Genomic DNA, 19,985 nt, shown 5'->3' with positions numbered 1-19,985 from the left:
GCAATACTAATGTTATACAGCATCCATGAAGTAAAATTAAACTGGCTTTGGAGATTTTTGATTTTAATCAGATTAGGTACATAACCTGGCTCTGGACTTTGTTCCATTTTTCTTTTAGCTCCTCCCAATCCAATCTGAAGTTCCACTTCCAAAGCACAGAACTGGCAAAGCTTTTCATTGAAACAGTCACATTCACATCAACATCACAAGGGAAAACATTGGCTTTAGTTTTCAATGGTATAACTAACCAGATTTTGCTAAAATTCTTTTACCTTCAGAATGGAAACTAGTATTGCAGACATACCCACTACAGGAAAACAGATCTTTGGCAAAATGATAAGTAGCTTGAGTTTTTATCATTAGGAAAAAAACAAATAATCTTCATGATAGTCACCAGTACTCATGCCAGCAATAATTCTGAGTGGCAAATATTTTAAACTAGCTATTATCTGAGTATCTAAGTACACTTCTCTGTAGTTATAAATTATTCTGGTGGTAGCCTTTTACATTCTTCTGTGCACCTTTGAAAATCAGAACTCTGAAGAGACTGAAGCTGATTCCTTTCATTCATTTTGGATGTATTTGCAGAAATAAATTTATCTCTTAAGTAAAACAAAAAGCGGGGAAGCAGAAGGTTAGACTGGAAATTCAAACTGCTCTGTAGTGAGTAGCCTGTGACGGCTATAAGCTTTCCCATGGCTTGAAAGCCTTCATGGTATGGAATGCAAAAGTTGTGATTTTGGACACATATATAAATATGTGGTTGGTTTATATTTTCCTAGGATGGCAGAATTTCATGAATTTTTGGTGCGGAAGTCAATTAAATGTCTGAGTATGGACAGCTGTTTTCCATCAGCAGCTAAAGAATAGCTCATCCATCAGAAAAGATGGCGCTATCTCTGCATGTTCACAGCCAAAAAGATGTGGAGATATTGGAGGAAGTCAGGTGCTGCCGAGTTTGGTCTGCTGTTTCTTTCTCAATATCCTTTCCTGGGAAAGCAAGGATGATGACAGAGCACAGTAAGATTATGAATATCAAATGCTGCTCTCAGTAAGGTGTGGATCACCAGGGGTTTCTGATGACCCAGGATCTGCGACTGCAGGCTGCCTAAAGAGCTGTTGCAATCTTCTTTGGTGATGTTGTGTTTGATGCTTCCCAAAATACTGAACCAGTCAAAGGAGAGAGAGAGGACACCTTTTCCTGCCCTTGTGCCAAGACACTGCTGTTCTGATTTCAGCTAAGGAGGATGAGAAGTCTGTAGAGCAGAAAACCTGGCTTTAAGTTTTCAGTCACAGGGATCCAGAATGGTTACATGGATCACTGTGTTGAACAGATCTGCTCCTCATTGAGCTTGTCTAAATCACAGAAGTGAACCAGTCTCAACAGGGATCGAACTAATCCTTTTTACTGTTTGTGTCAAACAGTCCTCGCTCATTAAAAAATGGAATTTCTTTTTGCATTAAGTGAGTAAGTCAGTGTAGGCTGCTTACCCAGTGCCAACTCTGGCTGCTGAGAAAGTAATTCTTTTATTTTTAGTCGGTTAAGGAACATCATTTTTATGCTAACCTTTTTTCTTTTGAATTCTTTTCTACAGATGCCTTCCAGAAATCTTTGGATGTTCGATATGTTACTATAGATATATAGTAAAATTTTGACAGCTTTCTTATTGCTCAAAACCTGTGGTTCCCTGTGGAGACCTTTTCTTCAGTGTAGCCTTATTGCCAAGTTGTCAGAGCATTAATTAAACTAGAAGAATAAGGCATTGCATGTCATTTCCTATACTGGATGCCTTCATGTCAGGGACATATCTCCATGGCAAGAATGTGTATATAAACAAAAAATAAGCCTGGCAACAGTACAAAAGCTCATGCAGGCTTTTAAGTGAAAAATGTGGCAAAAGAAAATACAGAACTTAAAACAAAGTATTCCTAGTGAAAATGAAGAGTTTGCTGAACATTTTATTCCTTTAGCACAAATGTGATGATTGCATTCAGCTACTACATGTATTCCAATGTTATTTTCAATCTCCATATTTTAGATATTTATTGGCTTGAACCTTAAAAGTTTTCTCATTCTAAAAACCCTCATTCATTATAGGTAGACTGAATGTTCTTTAGTGGAATTACAGATTCTCTGTGAGAGCGCATGAAACTGTGTATAGTAAAACTTTGTTCCATATAAACTGCTAATAATTTGCATACATTTCATTTCACTGCATGGATCAAAATGTCTTCTTTTCATATATTATACATCACCTTTCTATTTTATATACATTTACTCTGCTATTTAGAAGCCAAAAAATACAGCACACATGTTGGTGCTTTTCCTGCAATAAAATGAATAGATGCTTAAACTATAATTGCAATCCACTGCTTGCTAACCCTGCAGACAGAGCCACAGCGTTAGAGAAACAGGAGTATTCTTCATTTTTATTTTTTTTCACATTTCAGGGTTATGTTTCACAAAATAAATTTGATCATATACTGACAAGTTAAAAGAAAAAGAAGAAATATTTTCAAGAGCCGAAAAGAAAAAAATTGCTGTGTTACAGGGACTAGGATGAAGTGATGCCTGGAAGATAAAACTGTCGTGGGCACACAGGGGCCTTCCCTTTCTTCTTGCCATGTACAGAGACTCTCCACAAAGAAGGAGCACTTTACCTAGTTAGACCTGGTTGTGCCACCAAGGTGTGGGACGAGCAGAGGAACATCCATCACTTACAGGCTTGGTCACAACCCCAGTTAGGACACATGAGTGTGAGTTTCTGGGCCATCAAAAAGGGACCTGGAGAGCACTGGTTGTAGCTTCCCCCTCAGGAGCACTGGCAGCATCTCAACATGTCACTTGAAATATTTAGAAGCTTAAACAATCCTTGCAGTTGTGAGGAAGCTAGATTAACTCAATGCTTGTCTTTCTGGGCTGGCACCACACAGCTGCTCTTCATGGGCAACCTTCAGTGCTCCTCCAGGAGCTCCAAGCCCAAGGTGGGTGACGTGGCCAGAGGTTTTGGCCTCTCCAGCGTGACCGTTGTAGATGGGCAGGTGCGATGGCTGCGCTGCCAGGAGCTGCCTGTGGCAGCATATGCAGCACTTTCCCCTTCTCTCGGTGACTTGACTGACTGTGGATGGTATTTCGGATTCATGTGCAGAAGCACGGCGTGGGTGCCAGTCTCAGAGTTACACTTCAGCAGAGCAGTTTCACACTTCTGCTACTTCTGAACCTGCACAAACCCTTTGCCAGTAAATCCTGTATGACTGTTCTAGCGATGTCTAACTGGCTGTTTGCTGGGGAGTCAGTACTCAAGCATTTTACATCTTGGGCAGCCTCTGAGGTGAGCGGAGCGTGACCCAGCACTTGGGGCCACCTCTGAAGATGTGTGTAAGAGTTCTCCTTTGGCTCAAAGTGCCGCTTCTTCGGACAGTCCTAGGTAGACAGGAGCTCAAGCAAGCACTGAGCCCCATGGACAGGGGGAGGGAAAGTTCAAGTGCTGCCGTATTTGGCTGTACTCGTGCCTCCTCTAAAGCACCAGAGCAATGTTGTGAGACTCCTGCCTAGAGGAGGCCACATTTTCAGCTCAGCTTCTGCTGTGGGATGATTTTCTTTGTGCCTGTCTATAGTGCCAGCAAGATGCACAGGGAGCTTGTGATATTTTGCTGCAGAGTGCCCATCTCCTGTGTCCCAGGCACGGGACAGCACTGAGATGTCTCCCATGATTGTTGTGAGGCTTGATGTCCTGTTCAATTCCTTCCCTGCCATTCCCCCTGTTAAAGCATCCTCGTCAATACTCAAGCAACTGGATTCCTCCTCTTTTTTTTAAGAAAAAAAGTCTCTCCAAATTATTCTTTAAACATTTCTGATGAATAGCATTAATCCCCTACAAGAGGAACACTCTAGATTGCTTAGCTGCAAACATCTTTTATTCATGAGCAGTGCGCACCATACATTCACTCCCTCACTCAAGTCTCAGGCATTATTTCAGGCAGAAGAAAGCACATCTTTAGCATCGTAGGCTTTTGAACAATGAGAAAATGTACAATGAAGTGGCAACACCTCTCAGAAGCAATAACCTACTGAAATATTACAAGCTGTTATTGTCAGTGGGCATTTTAAAGCCTTAACTTGTAACCAGCAGAACTTTTGTTATTAAATGATTACCTTTATATACACGTTCAGATCTTTCTGTACTTTTCCAAATGGTGATGAAATGCCAGTCTTACAGTGTAAATGCTGTATAACTTCTTTTTCCTTCTCCCTACGTGTACAGAGTGAATCCTGAATTATAAACTCTGTCAGTCTGAGGGTTGCTTTTTCTCTCAAATTGCATGGTTTTTAACACAATTTAATGTCATTTTCCCCAGCACACCCAGTAACTCCCTTTCCCTTTGTTTCCTGGGGGTTCCAAGGAGAGGTATTACATGAGTTTTTAAGTCAAATAATCAAGCTTATAACCTGCCATTTCCCCTCTCAAGTCTATTTTTAAAAAGAGATGAAATAGAAAGCCTGGGGATGTGCAAGAGTTAGTCTCAATTAATTTAACACATTTATTTGGGAAGAAATGAAGCAGCAGCACAGCTGGTGCACAGGTGAAAAGTCTGTAGAAAAACCTGCTGCTTCAGCCTGACTTCCCAGGGTCTCCTACTAAGTGTATTTGGCCATCAGGAGAATTAGTTAATTGTTGCTGGAATTTTAGCTTTGATTTCTTATTATAAGGTTTTAAAATGCTGGGGATTAATAGCATTTTAGGGGCAGATCCAGAGACTTCATCTGACTCCAGCAAGTTTTAGAGGCGGCTCTAGGTGCACCTGAGGTTAATGATGGGAGAACCCACCTCTGCGGCTTGATCCCTGGAAATGGAATTGACCTTCTCACAGCTCAGTTAGGGATAAGCTTATATAAATGTATCTTAATGTTTGACCCCAATCTCCTTTGTGTGCCCTCGTTCAGTTGGCCTGTGAATAATATAGCCTGCTGTCAGCAGAAGGTGGCAAGATGTTTGTTCAGAAGTTGAGAGTCAGCAGCCCAGCGGAGATGGCTCTAGCTGAGGCTCTAACTGGGGCAGACTAGAAAGCTCAGACCATCAGCACAGACCTGAGCAAAGCTTTCTGCTTTTCACCTTTGATATTCAGCTGCCATTACTTCAACTTTTACGTACAGCAGTACTTTCACAGCTGTGTGGTTTTTGAAGGTGTTAGTTCTCTTCCTGCTGTCATTTCTCCATGAGGGGTAAGCCAAGCTCTTGTGCCTAATGAATGTCATTTTCACTCCTTCTGCTGAAGGAACACAAGAGGAGGGCTCACATAAAAGCTATGCTAATAGATATCGTGGTGTCTGGGGCAATACCAGCTCTTCTGGGCAACTATGGATTCACTGCTCCTGATCATCATGGGCTGTGCAAGACTGGAGCTCAAAGCCCCAGCTGAATACCTCCAAGACCCAAACACTCCCCACCATAACGCAGCTCAGTCCCACAAGACTCATTTAGTGATCTCCCTTTGCCAATGGGGATGGTGCCCTCTGCTCTGGCTGCTCTGTGCCATGTGCTCCCACTGTTTGCTTTCTGCCAGTTCCAGAGCTGGTCTCGCCCTGCTGTGAGCCAAAAATTACCTTGGCCAAGACACTGGAGAGATTTTTGCTGTGCCTCCAGGACAGGCAGCAGAGCGGGGCAAGGAGGGGACAGGGAAGGGTTTGTTAGCCACGAGCCATTAGAATCAGCTCAGGTGCTCCCAAACCCACACCCTAAATACTTGCAGCCCCTGCTGCTGCCCTGCAGACAAATGTCCATTGCATTTGGCCTGTAACACAGCTTATGCTCTTCTAGCAGTGTCTATACGTGGCTTAAGAAATATTAATTAAAATTAATTACCCTTTTAGTCTTACAAAGGAGGGGTTCTCTAGTCAGTGTCAGGGTATCTTCTTAAGGAGTTGAGGAGAAGCTTATTCCGTAGCTGTACATACAACACTGCTAAACAGAGAACGCCCAAGTTATTAAACCTGCCTTTTTCAGGAGCTTTAAATTAATTGGCAACATTTTTCTTTAAGTCACGCTCTAATCTTCCAGAGAACAGAGCCTCTGCTTAGACATGCTGTTCCAAGGAGAACCAGACACCATACGAGGTGTCCTCTTGATTTATAGCTGCAGCAGCATGAATTTCATATAACATGATAATATCCCATAAAGTCTCAGAGCTCTACACCGAGTCCTGCACAGATAACTGGTTGAGCAGTACACAAAGTCAGGATGTGATAATAACATCTTTCCTTCAGCATGAAGCAATGCTATTTGGGATGCCGTGCTTCTTGGATGTGGGAGCAGTAATCCTATTATCAGTCGTCAACAATAAACGACACCGCTGTAGATACCGATTTGCTAGAGGTGATACAGAGAAGCTATTAGGAAGCAGCCTAGCCAGCATGCTGAGGTTTTGCCTGCTAGTTCTTTGCAGATTTTCTCGGCAGAAATCTGCCCATCTGCAGATATTTTTTATCACTATAGATAAGAGGAGATTTACTTCACAGTGACTTGATTATTATTTCAAGCCACCAGTTCTACTTCAGGATTGATTCATGGGTTCCCGTTGCAGGTCTCAGGGCTGTCTCCCGGCGGGTCCTCGGCTGTGGTGTTCTCCTCTCAGAGACCCTCCAGGCACAGAAGAGCAGGACGGTTTGTATAAACATTAATGACTGCGGCTATGGGGATGGGCAGCAAAGAAGAACAGCAAAATCTGCCATAAATTACCTGGGAGATCTCAGGAAAGGTAGACAAGTAACACCCGCCTGACAGTGCCAAGCAAACAGATGAGTTTTCATCATCTTTGTACCTAGCCCGTCCTTTCCAGCTATGGCATAGTTTTTGATTACAATATGTTACTTTACAGCAAGTATGAAATATTTAGGGCTTTAAATTTACATAGTCATAAGAGACACCACTGTGCAGTACATCTTACAATTCAAATACAGGAGCTGTATAATTACATACTTCCAGAAAATGTCATTAGTGTGAGAAACATAATTTTATTCTGGCACATTGTTGGAAATTATTTCTATAATGAAATCATAGAAAAAAATATCCTTTAATTAAGTAGGACTGTAAACGAGTGAATTGAGTTATCTCTCTTTAGACTTCATGTGCTGGAATCACAGCTGTGCTTAGACTGGCCGTTTCCCTTCCCGGGCTCAGAGCACAGGTTAATCCAGTATAACAAAGCAGACTTGGTGGGGGGAAATGTCGATGCTTTTACTACTCTGCCCATCCATGGCTTATATTTATTGATACCCTCTTGCTTCGGTTCTTTGTTAGCAAAGAACAAGCCTTATGAGGAGCGGCTGGGGTTGTTTAGCCTGGAGAAGAGGAGGCTTTGGGGAGACCTCATTGCTCTCTACAACTACCTGAAAGGAGTTATTACACTGCAAGTGTGAGCTTTGTGCATGAGTTGGTGCACCTCTGCAGCAGGGTCCCTTCCCATCATCTGATCTGCACCTCAAATGCTGGGTGCTTTTGACTCCCCCAGTCTGAGGTTCCGCTGAGCTGACCCAGATTCTCTTCTCCTGTATTTCCTTTCTTCCTCAACTTTGCATATTTTCCCCAAATTTCCCTGCCTTCACACATATATAAATGCAAACCTACATACACACAAACTTTAGGTCCCGAGATGTGATTTGAAGAAATGGTGCTCTTATCATTAATAATTTCACAATATTTTATGCAAGAAGCCACTTAAATTAAAGTAGCAAAGCAGAGGTGGATTGGAGTGCTTTTCTGCCCTAGGCAAGTGCCCAGTACCAGCCGTTGGATTTCTCCCTGGCATTTTCCACCTTGCAGTATTTCCTGCACAGTGACCCAATGCCAAGGAGAGACAGGCATGCCCTGAATCCAGTCTAGTGTCCACTTCAGTGTCCAGTGAGGTGGACTAAGTTGATTTGGCCTCTTTCCTGCTGGAGCTATCACTGAAGTTGGGCCTCCCTGTTCCAGAGGCTGTTGCGTGTCCCTGGACATAATATGACTGTGCCTTCTGCCAGCCATGTCTTGTAAAGGAAAGGAATTGTCCTGCTGAGGTTTGCAAGATATCAGCAATCAGAAAGTTTACCTTCATAAGATAAACTCCACGTATGATTTGTTTTGGTTATTTGTGTGTTGGCTCAAGGCTGCTGCCTGCATCATGCGTGTTTTCTGTGCTGTCCTCCTGAAGGAGCTTGTGGTTCCCAGGCTCTCTGTGAGGATCCAGCACCTAACTCCAGTCATGGATGAAGGTTCGGGGATCGGTGCCAAAGAGAAGGTCTAGCACCCATCCCATAGGTACCCACCTCTTTCACTGGGCACTTCAGCACCTTTCTTCCACAGGAAGGGATGCAGCAGGGGAAGGTGGCCAATATCTGGCCAGTATGAAACTAACTTTGGAGAGAACCTCAGAGGTAAGATGATTAGGCAATCTTTCCATGACTGAAGGAGAGATGGAAACAATATTTTTAAAGAGAGAGAGATCCTGCTGCATTCTTACAATGTAAGCTTTCATCCTTCTACAGATCCACTTCTTCACTGGCTGCAGTGACCTGTTCCCACTAGTCAGTAGCGCTGATGTAAGTGAATTGCTTTCTCCTTTGGGAGATGAACGTTTCACACTGTTCTTGGCCAGGGATAAGAGGTGTCCCTGCAGCCACTAGCACAGCACCCTACGCTGGCACCTTTTCTACAGGCTAGTTTATTTTGCCAAACCTTGCACTGGACTCCTCATATGTTGACACTTCGAATTCCTATGGAGAATGGCTTTTCAAAATGACATTTTTTGTAAAATCTGCCACAGCCAATCGTTTAAAAATACACTTGGGATCAAGGTTCTCTTTACTCTGGGTTCAATAATTACCTTAGTGATGTGAAGCTGAACCCAGTGGCACAATAAACCTTCCTGTCCAGTTTGACATCCTGTACGTTGAAATGATGTTGACTCATGACTTCAGTCACTGTTTACAAATACTGGCCTGGGAGGTCATTACAGATCAAAATAAATGATGTTATCAGGAAAGTGAAGACAGAGAAATACTACAACTCCGACCCTAATCTAGTGAAAATTTCCTCTGTAGTAAACAAGCAGTGGAGCTATGCATCTCTTTCAGGGTTTTGCTCCTGTGTGATCTATGGAAGGAAGGATTTACATTTATCTCAGCCTAATCATTCATTACCATATAGTTTTTAAGTGCAACCTACAGAGCACTAACAAGAGGTGAATCTGGGGTCACTATTTAACTCATGGATCAATAAATCTTTTCCATCCTTGAACTGTAATGTCAAATGCCATTACCTAAAAATTCCTCACCCGCTACACCAGTGTATATCCATCACAGTTATATTCTCCTCTTAGGGTTCAAATAACATGCACATAGCCTCAGCCACACATCACAGCTGTATGTATGTGCACACTCTTTTACTTGCAAGTAAAAGCATACTCTAATTTCAACATCTATAAATAAGTAAACACATTCTGATTCATTTTAAACATCCGTAAGTTTCGCATTGCTGATGCAGTAATTATTCTCTTCCATTTCTTAATCAAAATAAAATCATTGCCTACACTCCTTATTCACAGTGACAACACAACGTTAACATCTTTGTAATTCAGATAAGCGAGACCTTCTCTAAGAAATTCAGGGGGAAAATATGCAACCTGACAGAACAGCATGAAGCTCCCATATGAATCCTAGGAGGAAGTGTCTACATATTTCAGAGTAAAATCAAAGGAAGCCATTATAAAGGAGCACATTGTCTAAAATGTGTTGAAATGAGACATGTATTTATTCTCTCCCTGAGGTAAAAACCTGTACAACTTTGGGTTTACAACCCATAAATTATCAAGTTGTTTCTCACTTGTGGAATAAATAGCATCTAAGAGTGTCTGCATCCACACATCAGCTGAAGCTGGAGAAAGCTAAATTTACAAAACATTGAATCAGGACGTACGTGAGACTTAGTAAACAGCATAAAATCCAATGCCTCCAACAAGGAATATTGCAGCTAATCAGCAGGTTTGCAACTTTTCAAGACATTTTTGATGGAGTTTATGGGATTTTCAAGGTCTCTCTGTGGAGCTTGGTGGAACAGCAAGCGCAGCCCAAGACGTGTGTACAGGATGGAGGAGCCCAGCAGGCTGCTGAGACTCAGCCTGGGCAGTGGCTCTTGGTTTGACCAAACTTAATGGGGGTATTTTGGAGCTACCAAGTGAAATCCGAATTCCAGGCTGAGTTGTGCCTTTCCTTTCCTCTTCTCTCCTGAAGCCCCACCCATCCTGATGGTTGTCCATCATCGATATAGGTCAATATTCAAAAAACATCATCAGAGCCAGTTGTCTCACCCGCTCCACAGTTCAGCAGCAAGCTGGGTACCTGGCTACCATGGAATCCCAAGCCTGAAAGCACAGACTAAAGCATTTCAGCACAGGTTATCCATGAGCCTGAGCCTACATCTCTTCCAGTTATTACTCCCTCATAAGACCTTCTGGATACATTGAGTTTTGACCAAAGATTCTGCTTTGGAATAAGCAGCCCTATTACCAGCCTGTAGATTGTGGAGGAAAGGTCTTGTGACTCACGATGGTGCTGGGGTCCGTGTTCAAATGGCAGGGCAGGGCAGGTCCAAGGCCCAGAGATGGTGAGCGCAAGTTATGGGGGGATTCTGGCTCCTGGCTCCTGCAGAAACTTGGCCCAGCCTGATAGATATCCACAGCAATGCTGTGCCCTGGAGCAGGACTATGACATGGCCAGGGTAGACTCTGAACCTGAGACCTCTCTAACCTTGCAACGAAGCACGTCTGGAACACCAGGTGTGAATTTCCCCTGAACTTCAGAGCTTATTGGCAATTATCTGCTCCCTTCTTCAGTAAAGAACTCCTGATCTCATTGCATATTTTTAAGGATAGGTGTGCAGAGGCCGGAGCACATGGTCTGTCTTCCCAGTGCTGAAGAGGTTCCCACACTGGCAGGCTCCAGAGGAATCTCGAGTGAGTTTGCCGTCGGGGGATTAAGCTGGACCTCATCCCATGGCATCTGCAGGGTCAGGGCTGGGTGGCCAAGGAGGCACAAACTGGGCCAAGAGCATCAACCCTAAAGGAAAACATGAGCAAACATGGGCAAAAAAAAAAATTGCAGAGGGGAAAAAGAAACTGACAAAGATAATGTGGCAGATGAAATGTAACTGAGTGCGTTAACGTGGGGTCAGACAAAGACTTAAAAAATCTTGTACTCAGGATATTAAAATTGCACTCCCTGGTGCGTACCTACCTGCACCTCTTTTCTAAACATTATTTCTGCTACATTTGCCCTGAATTAAAAAAAAGGCTTTTCATCTTCGAAGCAGTCAGACTCGCAATTACACCGACCCAAGTTTTGCATGAAGTAATATTTTTTCCTGCCTTAAACACATTTTGTGCTCAGAATGAACTTGTTAAATAGTCTGTCATCTCCTGTTTCCTTCTCTAAAGATGTGGACAACACCTGAATAGTTAATGAGCTGCAGTGCAGTTTAATCAGAGTACGAAAAACACTATTTCAAACAAAGAACAGAGTTTTCTCCTCCAGTTTCTCCTGCAGCCTCCAACTTCCCACACTGGTCACCAGGTCACCCTGTACATGGTGCCCTTTGCTGCCCAAGCTGCCCAAGCCCTGAAGGCTGTATATATGTTTTGGGGGGGTTGATGCTCCTCATCACCTTACTTCACAAGCAGATATTTAGGCCAATGTGAAGTGGGAAGGCAAAGCCAGTGAGCTGCCACAGGTCATGGCCTGAGCTACGTCCTGTTTCAGCATTTCAGGCTACATAGAAGCTTCCTGGGCTGGATTCCTTACTCACCTGGTAAACAATTTTATTAGGACATACTTGTACCAGTGTACAAAACCATGGATGTGAGAATCTCCAGTCGTTGTCCTGAGCCCAGAAATTTTGCTCAGAGCAGTCATCACATGCAGCAGCAAACTGCTTTCAAGCTGCACATAGGAGTGCATGGTGCAGAGCTGTGCCAAATGTAATATTATTAAAATAGCTTTTGTTCCAATAGATTGAGCACATAGAAGGAAAAATATTATCTATGGGCTGGGTTGCGAGTTCCCCTTTGTATAAAATATGAATAACATTTCTTACCTGCGTTTGCAAAATGCTTTGTCCCTGGGTACGGAGTCTATATGCAGCCACAGCCTTGCCATTATTTATTACTTTTCTCAAGCACCTGGAGTTATGAAAAAGTACTTTTACTTTGATCCTTCACAGACCCAGTTGCCTGCAGGAAGAATACAATTCATCAACGGTTTCATTCTGTGTGCCACTGTAACGGGGGGCAGGAATGAGATACAGCACTCCTCTGCCACCTGGGAGCATCCTCTACCCAGCAGCGTGAAGGCAGCCACGTAACGTCCTCTCAGTGGGTGAAGTGTGTGAAAATGTGAAGAAATAAAGTGATGCTTGTGGCTGGGAAGTAGCCATTAAGGGAATTTAACTCAGCTGACTGTGGTAAATAAAGATGCCATCAGTAGTTCCTGGAACTGGCTAGTGAGTTATTGCATATGTGGTTTCCAAAATCCAGTTCCCTTAGCACACTGCTGTATTAAATCTGTTGTTGCCTTCATTGTTTTATCCCCAAAGAATGCAAGAAAGGTGAATTGCCTTTCTACAGCTTGCTGTGGCTGCAAATGGAGCTTCATCTCCTCAGGGCTTCGGCTCATGGGCAGTGAAGCAAACGGCGACAGTGGTTGAAGATGGAGCTGTCTCCCACCTGCTTGCCAGAGGTTACTGCTGCTCGCATGGTGTCAGCAACAGAAAATATCTGCCCAAGTCAGCTCAAGCTGAGGCACAAGGGTGGAGCAGCAACGATGGAGATGCTGAATCAGCTCTGGTTTGGAGCTTGGAGGGACATTTGCAGCAGCACTGGGATGGGGCAGGGCAGGGTCCTCTGGAACTGCTCCCACACGATTTAGTTAACCTACTATGCCAGATGCTGCATGCACTTTTTGAGCTCATTTCTTCTGTTTTGTTGTCTAATAATCTTTGAGAGAGGGAAAAATCAAATATTGTAACCTTGCTATTATCCACACAGAAGGTCAAAACTTTGAGCCTGATGTTCATTTCATTAGTGGTGGTGCTTGGCTTTAGTAAACAGAGACTAACATTAAGTCAAACAGAGGCATCTTACTTAAAAGCCGCTATTATATTCAGAAGAATTTAAATGGCAAAAACTGAGAGAAAACAGCACAAGGAACACAAGGAGCAAACTGCAGCCCCTGTGGTTCTGTCCTTGCTGTCTGTGTTGAATGTCAGGAATCGTATACTTGAAAGTCTGCATATTTGGTGTGGGGGGAAGAAAATATAATAGACAATAGGGTGCCATGAGATAGAATAACATAGCCAGGCAGGGTCCCCATGACTCATGCTGAGAAGATCTTTCCTCAGGAGTAGGAGTCATAATAATCCACAACAAACTATTGTAACACGCTGAATGTTGCAAGTGTCTCTGAAGCTGCATTAACTTCTCACAGCAAAGATTTTTCTACATATGTGACATTTCGTGGTTTTTTGCTCCGTGCCAAACACATTTAAAGGCACTACCTTGACTTCTCTTTCAGAGGTTCATTTCTCTTTCTCTCTCATCTGACCCCCTCCCTAGGACTGGGTGATGCTCTCTTCACTTCCAGGAGAAATGACAGCAGCATTCTGCTGCTTGGAACAATGTTCTGGTCTATCTCCAGGAGACAACAGTATGTGGTTTACTTTTTGGCATTTCTGTCTCTTTTTGTTAGTTTTCTAGGCCTTTTGCCAAAGGAAAAGAAAAAAAAAAAAGAATACCATGCTTTGCATTTCTATATCTTCTTCCATTCAAGACTCCTAGAAGATGTGACAAACATCCTTTGATTCTGAGCCAGGCTGCCGGCAGGCAGACGGAGTCACTCTGGCCCCACCAAGAAAATACTCTCTGGCCTCTCCCTGGGTTGCTGGGAGGTGGGATGTGGGTGTTCAGCTGGTGGAGAGCCGTGGGCGTGCCATGACAGGGCAAAGGCAGAGGCAGCTACAGGCTGAGTGCATTTCCACCTCCTCCTGCAAACTAGAGCTGCAGTGATCTCACACTTGATAGTGACAGTGGTGGTACTTCTGCAGTACCTTCACTTTCAACAGAAATCCGGTTGGGAGTCATCAGTCTGGATGATCATCAGTCTCTCACCAAGATCCAGATGCTGCGGCCGTTCAGCACAGAGGGTGGTGAGGTGGACAAGCAGAGCTGTTCCTGGAGTGGAGCCTGCCCACAGGCTGCCCACGCAGCCACTGCAGCAGTGTGAGAGCCGTATCCATGCCTGGAAACCCAGAATTTCCACCTCTGCAGTAAGGAATTAGGTCTATGTGTACAGCTAATGAAGATAACTCCTTTTCTCTTATCTTATTGGAAGGAAGAGCAAGGAGAAAACCAAGAAATTAGCCAGATAGTGTTGCCAGGAGAGGTGCCTCAAGCCCCCTGCGACAGCTGATAAAGCTCTGTTGTGACCATGGAGCAGCCGAGACAACAATCCCAACCCCGCCTGAGAGCAGGAGGTGGAGGATATTTAAGTTACTAAGCTGTGAGCTTTCGTCTCCCCAGGCCACCTAGGAGATATCACCCACCTCCTCCGTAGGGAGAGGAGTCAGTGACACACGGTCTTATGGCCCATTCCTTTCAGAAAGGAGTTTGGAGGGGAAAAAGTTCAAACCCCAGAGAATTTCTTCTACGTATCTGGAGTGGTATGGCAGCTGCTGTGACAGTACAACCACATGGGCAGAGGAGGGGCTTTCCTCCAGTGGTTCAGGCTCCCTCTTCCTAAGGCTCAGGAAGGACAGGTTTTGAAGCGCTGACATTTAGGAGCCAAACTAAATTTAGGATCAACTCCTCCACTTGCCTCACCTGGGAGGACACCCACAGTCCTCCTCCCATGTCCCTGTAGACCTCTGAGAGCAGCGAGAGACGTCTCCAGGCAGTAGGTGTATGGCAATGCCGCGGTTCTGCAAGAGAGCAGGGAAAGGGGCTGCCCCTTGCCCTCAGCGGTGGTGGACATACACACGGATCCTCCAGCCAGCTGGGTGTCTTCTGGTGATGTATTTTTATTGTAGAAAGAGCTGCCATGGAAAAAAGTCTGGGACTGGCATATTGACTAGCATAAGTTTCTATATGGGGGAATCAAATCAACCACGAAGTGGAGCAGTGGGGCTGCACTGGAGCTACTGAGCTCCTGTGTGCAGGGCTGGGGCATCCCGTGGGGCTTGAGAAAAGCCCTGAGAAAGTGGAGGAAATGCCCTGACCAGCCAATGTAAGCAGGGATTTAGAGGTATACCCTGGGATTTGTTGGGACTCTATCCATCAGAAATCTTTAAACCTGTTACGAGTCAACACAAGATGACCCAGCAGCATATTTTAAGATGCCAGTTTCACAGGTTCATCGTCTCCCCTCCATGGCAGCTCTCCAAGAGCCTGTTCAGTTTTATGAACGTGGTGTATTTTTCACGTTGTTGTGCATGTAGTACCAGAAACTGGAGGACCTGCCTCTGATTGGGGTGCTGCTCTCTGGGGAGTGCCTCTTGAGGGGTTACCACCCATGCAGGGCTGAGCAGGGAGCTTCCTGGGACTTATGGACATCAATTTGTGCAGCTTGTTGAAGAGATGGAGGAAATTGCTTCATAGCTGATGTGCCTTCACAGCGCTGGTGGAGCCAAGTCCAACATGGGGGAGGCAAAGACAATTGCATTAAAAATGAAAATATTTGATACGAATCCATAGGTTAAAAAAAGTACCCTTACATCATCCTGAAGAGAGAACAATAAAGTTCCTTCCACTGGAATTTTCCTAAGAACTTATAAAATAGGTTGTATCTTGGTCAGAAACCCTTGAACTGGAGTAAAGATTCCCTGGTGAAGCCTCATGATCCGTTTACTGGGTGTTGGGACAATGTCAGGAGCCCCTTTCCACTTAAAAGCTGATGAAGCAGACACCTTGTTTTACTGAAAGAACTTAATATTGTTAGTGGAAAGGGAGACTTGTAGCGTCAATCAGTATCTAACCTAGTACAGTTGCACCATGAGCTTGCTGCCCGTCCTGGGCTAGTTGATATGGTCTCCTGTTAAAATTGATAACACCAAGACACAGAGGGACAGATTTGCCTTAGAGAAGCCAGGGGCAGAGATGGGAGCCTGACAATATTCTCCCAGTCACTAGATCACTCCTCAGCAGTATCACCATGACTCCTCTAGAGGATAAAATATTGTGGTCTCATTTATACTTTATATTATACAAGAGATTCTCATTGACAACCACTCTGAGTGGTTTCTCTGTGACCTTCTTAAAGGGAGCTGGGAGGAATATTTGACTCATACGTGTGACTTCTGGTGGAGGATTTGGAATAATGAAAAATATCTGCTTATTCTATAATATTCTGGCTTATCCTAATGCTTTGCTTTGCTGCTAATACGAATTATGATTTTTTTAGGTTAACCTATGAGTCTGATTTTCCAAGCGGCCTTATTTGGGTTGAAAAAAGTCATTTTATTTGTCAAAACTGGAGTGGAGATACCATTCCTAACTTCCTTACTGCATTCACATGGTCATTGCATGCTGGCCTTGTGTTTTCCGGTCCTGACCCATTTCTTGGATAGAAAACTTTTATTCTTTTACAACTAATTTGACAAAAAAGCAGATTGAGTTAAATAAAAGTAGTATGACTGTGCAGCTCTGGGGATGCAAGGTTCTGGTTAAATATTTCTAATAAATGCAGTTTATTTTCTATACCAGTTCTTTCATCACCGCATCAGCTTTCTCACATCACCTGTATTATTACACCCCTATGCATTACCTTCAGGCTCAGGCCCCTGTGTGTCTGCGTTTAAGGGCCCCTGAAGATGTGACAAAGGTGGCTTTTCATCCTGTGTGCATCTCTGGGTTTGTTGCTGGTGATGCCCAGCTGCCCTGTGCATGTGCCAAGCCTCTCACAGACTGCCAGGCCCCACAAAGGTACACACACATGGTTGATTTGTTCTCCATAACTATCTTGTAAGGTGCCGTAAAACACTCTTACCTTCATCCCCTGCATCCCTCTCGCTTGATGCTATTCTCTCTCTGCTACTGGGCTGCTGTGGGGAACCGACTCATGCCAAAAACCAGAGCCAGGGTCCCACTTCCACTTCAAAAGATGATCTTCAACCACAGAAGAAAAAAACCAAAAAAACCCCAAACCCCCAAACACCAACAACTTACAAAAAAAAAAAAAAAGAAAACCAAACCCCACATCAAAACCACAAAAGAAAAGAAAAAAAATGAAAGAAAAAACAAAGAGGGCGGGGGGAAGAAATTGAGTTTAGTGCATAAATGCAATAACTCAGTTAGTGAGGGTAGCCAACACGTTAACTCCCATGTTGATGGCTGGAAAACAAATTTGAGCGTTCGGTGGCCCTGGTGACTGAATCTTACATAAGTTACGTGCTTTGACACCCTCGTCTATGTCCCACTTTTGGTTGTGGGTCAGGGAGTGTTAGGACAGTGTGATGGATCCTGCAGCCTAGTGGCTGCCTGGGGACACCCTCTTCCCTCACAACCCAGCCCATCAGTGGGGTTCCCAACTTATCCTCAGGGTTTGCATAAGTCTGTGGGCATTTTAAACACCTTCGCTACAATGACAATTCAGTTTTTGCTCAGATTTGTATTTGCACCTGCAGCCTAGAAAGCTTTTGCAGTAGACAATAGGCAAACAAAACGTTTCCTTGCAATGTGCCTGTGGCCCTGTGGGCTGTGGTTTCATATCTTAGACAAAGGTGTTGGACCTCCATGAACAGGTCCACTGACAATTAATCACATGAATCGTATTTTTTTGATATGTTTGAAATGCAGAGATGTTAAGGCAAAGCCCTCAAAACTTGCAGTAAAATATATTCCAGATCTCTGCAGGTTTAACGATCATTAAATAAAAAAGAAGGAATATCTTTTCTAGGTCTCTGAAAGTTTAGTGGCCATTAAATAAAGCGGAAGGAATATCTTTTATAGACTTCTTCAGCATTTGCACCCCACTTTCTTCACAAAGTAAACTGTTAAAACTGTCCTGGCCTGTTAGTCCTGTGTACCTTGGGTCCTTGGGGTTGTTCAAGCTAGAATAGCAAGGTGGAGAGATAAATTAGGCTGTAAAATGGACTAAGCATTTCTTTTGTGGCCACTGACATTTAAAAAATTCTTTAGATAAAGGCTACCCACGATAAATATTTGCAAGTTAATGAAAGCTTTGGAAACTTGAGTATGCAGATGTAACATGGGTAAATACCCAGCATTTCTTTATTGAAATATAGAGTAGCGAATGGAGAGTAGGAAACAATAGTCATGAGCATGAATACTTCTTGCAGGAGATGCCTCTTCATATAAGACATATTTATTTAAAGTACATTGAAAATCAGATGTGCAAATGAAGATTGAACAGAGTGGTCACATGGAATTTCCTTAGATACACTTAGGTACTCTACTCATGTGGTGCTAATAGGTTATAGAAGCACAGTGGATCGAAAACAGAAAAAAGTATATTCTTAAGCCTGTGTTGCATACAAAATTGTACATTAAATGAAAGATTATCCAAATTAGGAACATATAAAAGCAAGAACCATAATAACTGTTGTGTATTTATTGTCAGCAATTCTTATTTTTATGCATAATAGATATTCAGAATAATTTTAAACTCAAGGTCCCTCATGCTGCCTTCTTTTCATGAGCATAGTTTATTTGCTGTAGGAGATTTAAATCTTTAAAGCAATTTCATAAAAATAAAATATATAAGGCATTGAAGCTTAAAAACTTTCTACCCTTTGAAAGTATTCTCCCTTAAATTTTGTTATTAAGCCAGACAATAGAGAGTTTTCGATACGTGTTTCCTAGGTTTTTTTTTCAGTCTTACATTCTTTTTTAACAGCTACAAGATCAATAGTAAATTTAAGGTTTTAGGCTTACCTATTTGATAGCATCAAAGGTGTTTGTAAATAAATGCCTTCCTGAAAAAGAAGAGTCCTTTAATATTCTCTTTTATATTCATATCTCATTAAAGTTAATAAGCAATAGAGAAATACAAATTAAAACCCATTTGAATGAAATGCAATACAAGAGAAAGAAAAATGTGTGCAGTTAAATGCTCTGTTTTCAGATGAAATCATGAGATGTCAGTTTATAGAAGATGCATATTGTACCAGCCCTCTGGAAAATGGAGCAGGGAAACAGCTGCTATTGTTCCTATCCTAGAAAAAATTAAAATCTCGTAATAACATAGGCATGGAAGTTGCCTATAATTTCACATTTAGGCCTTTGTTTAGAAATGACTTTGGCTCTATCTAAGAGCAAAGTTCATGTAACTGGCAAGGCGAGACGGCATTATTATCTGACTGTGACAAGTCCTGTGCACAAAAAAGGAATTCATCCCAAAGGGCTATTTGGCATGGCCAAGGCAGCTTTGGAGTGCCAGGCCTCCGTGGCAAGTCCCTGCATAAATAGAAGAAAACAAGGAGGCTTCATGAACAGAAGACTTTCTTTTGGAAGAAGAGGCGAGATCAGTTACCTACTAATTATTTCTGATTTTCCTGTCCAGAATTCGCAGCGTAGATGACTCAACTTTGCTGAAGCCAAACTTTACTGTAACTGAAGCTTCAGCTTCATTGATAGCCCCAAGAGACATGAGTTCATCTCACATTAGCATGGTCAGACCCATCATGCCTATTTATTTCCCTGATGAGAATTATGAAGAGACCCCGTACACTCTGGAATGACCAAGGAAGGGCTTTCCAGTCTGTAAATGAAGTACATAAATGGTGTTGATGACTCACCTGTTGAGGTAGGCAGAAAAGGCCCACCTCAACAATATATATATTTTTTTAGTCTGTGTCTGGGATAAGAAAGGATGGGATGGGATGGGATGGGATGGGATGGGATGGGATGGGATGGGATGGGATGGGATGGGATGGGATGGGATGGGACAG

This window comes from Phaenicophaeus curvirostris, chromosome 1 (assembly GCF_032191515.1).
Source record: "Phaenicophaeus curvirostris isolate KB17595 chromosome 1, BPBGC_Pcur_1.0, whole genome shotgun sequence".
Taxonomy (NCBI): domain Eukaryota; kingdom Metazoa; phylum Chordata; class Aves; order Cuculiformes; family Cuculidae; genus Phaenicophaeus; species Phaenicophaeus curvirostris.
The sequence above is the reverse complement of the archived record's forward strand: the minus strand, read 5'-3'. Positions refer to the sequence as shown.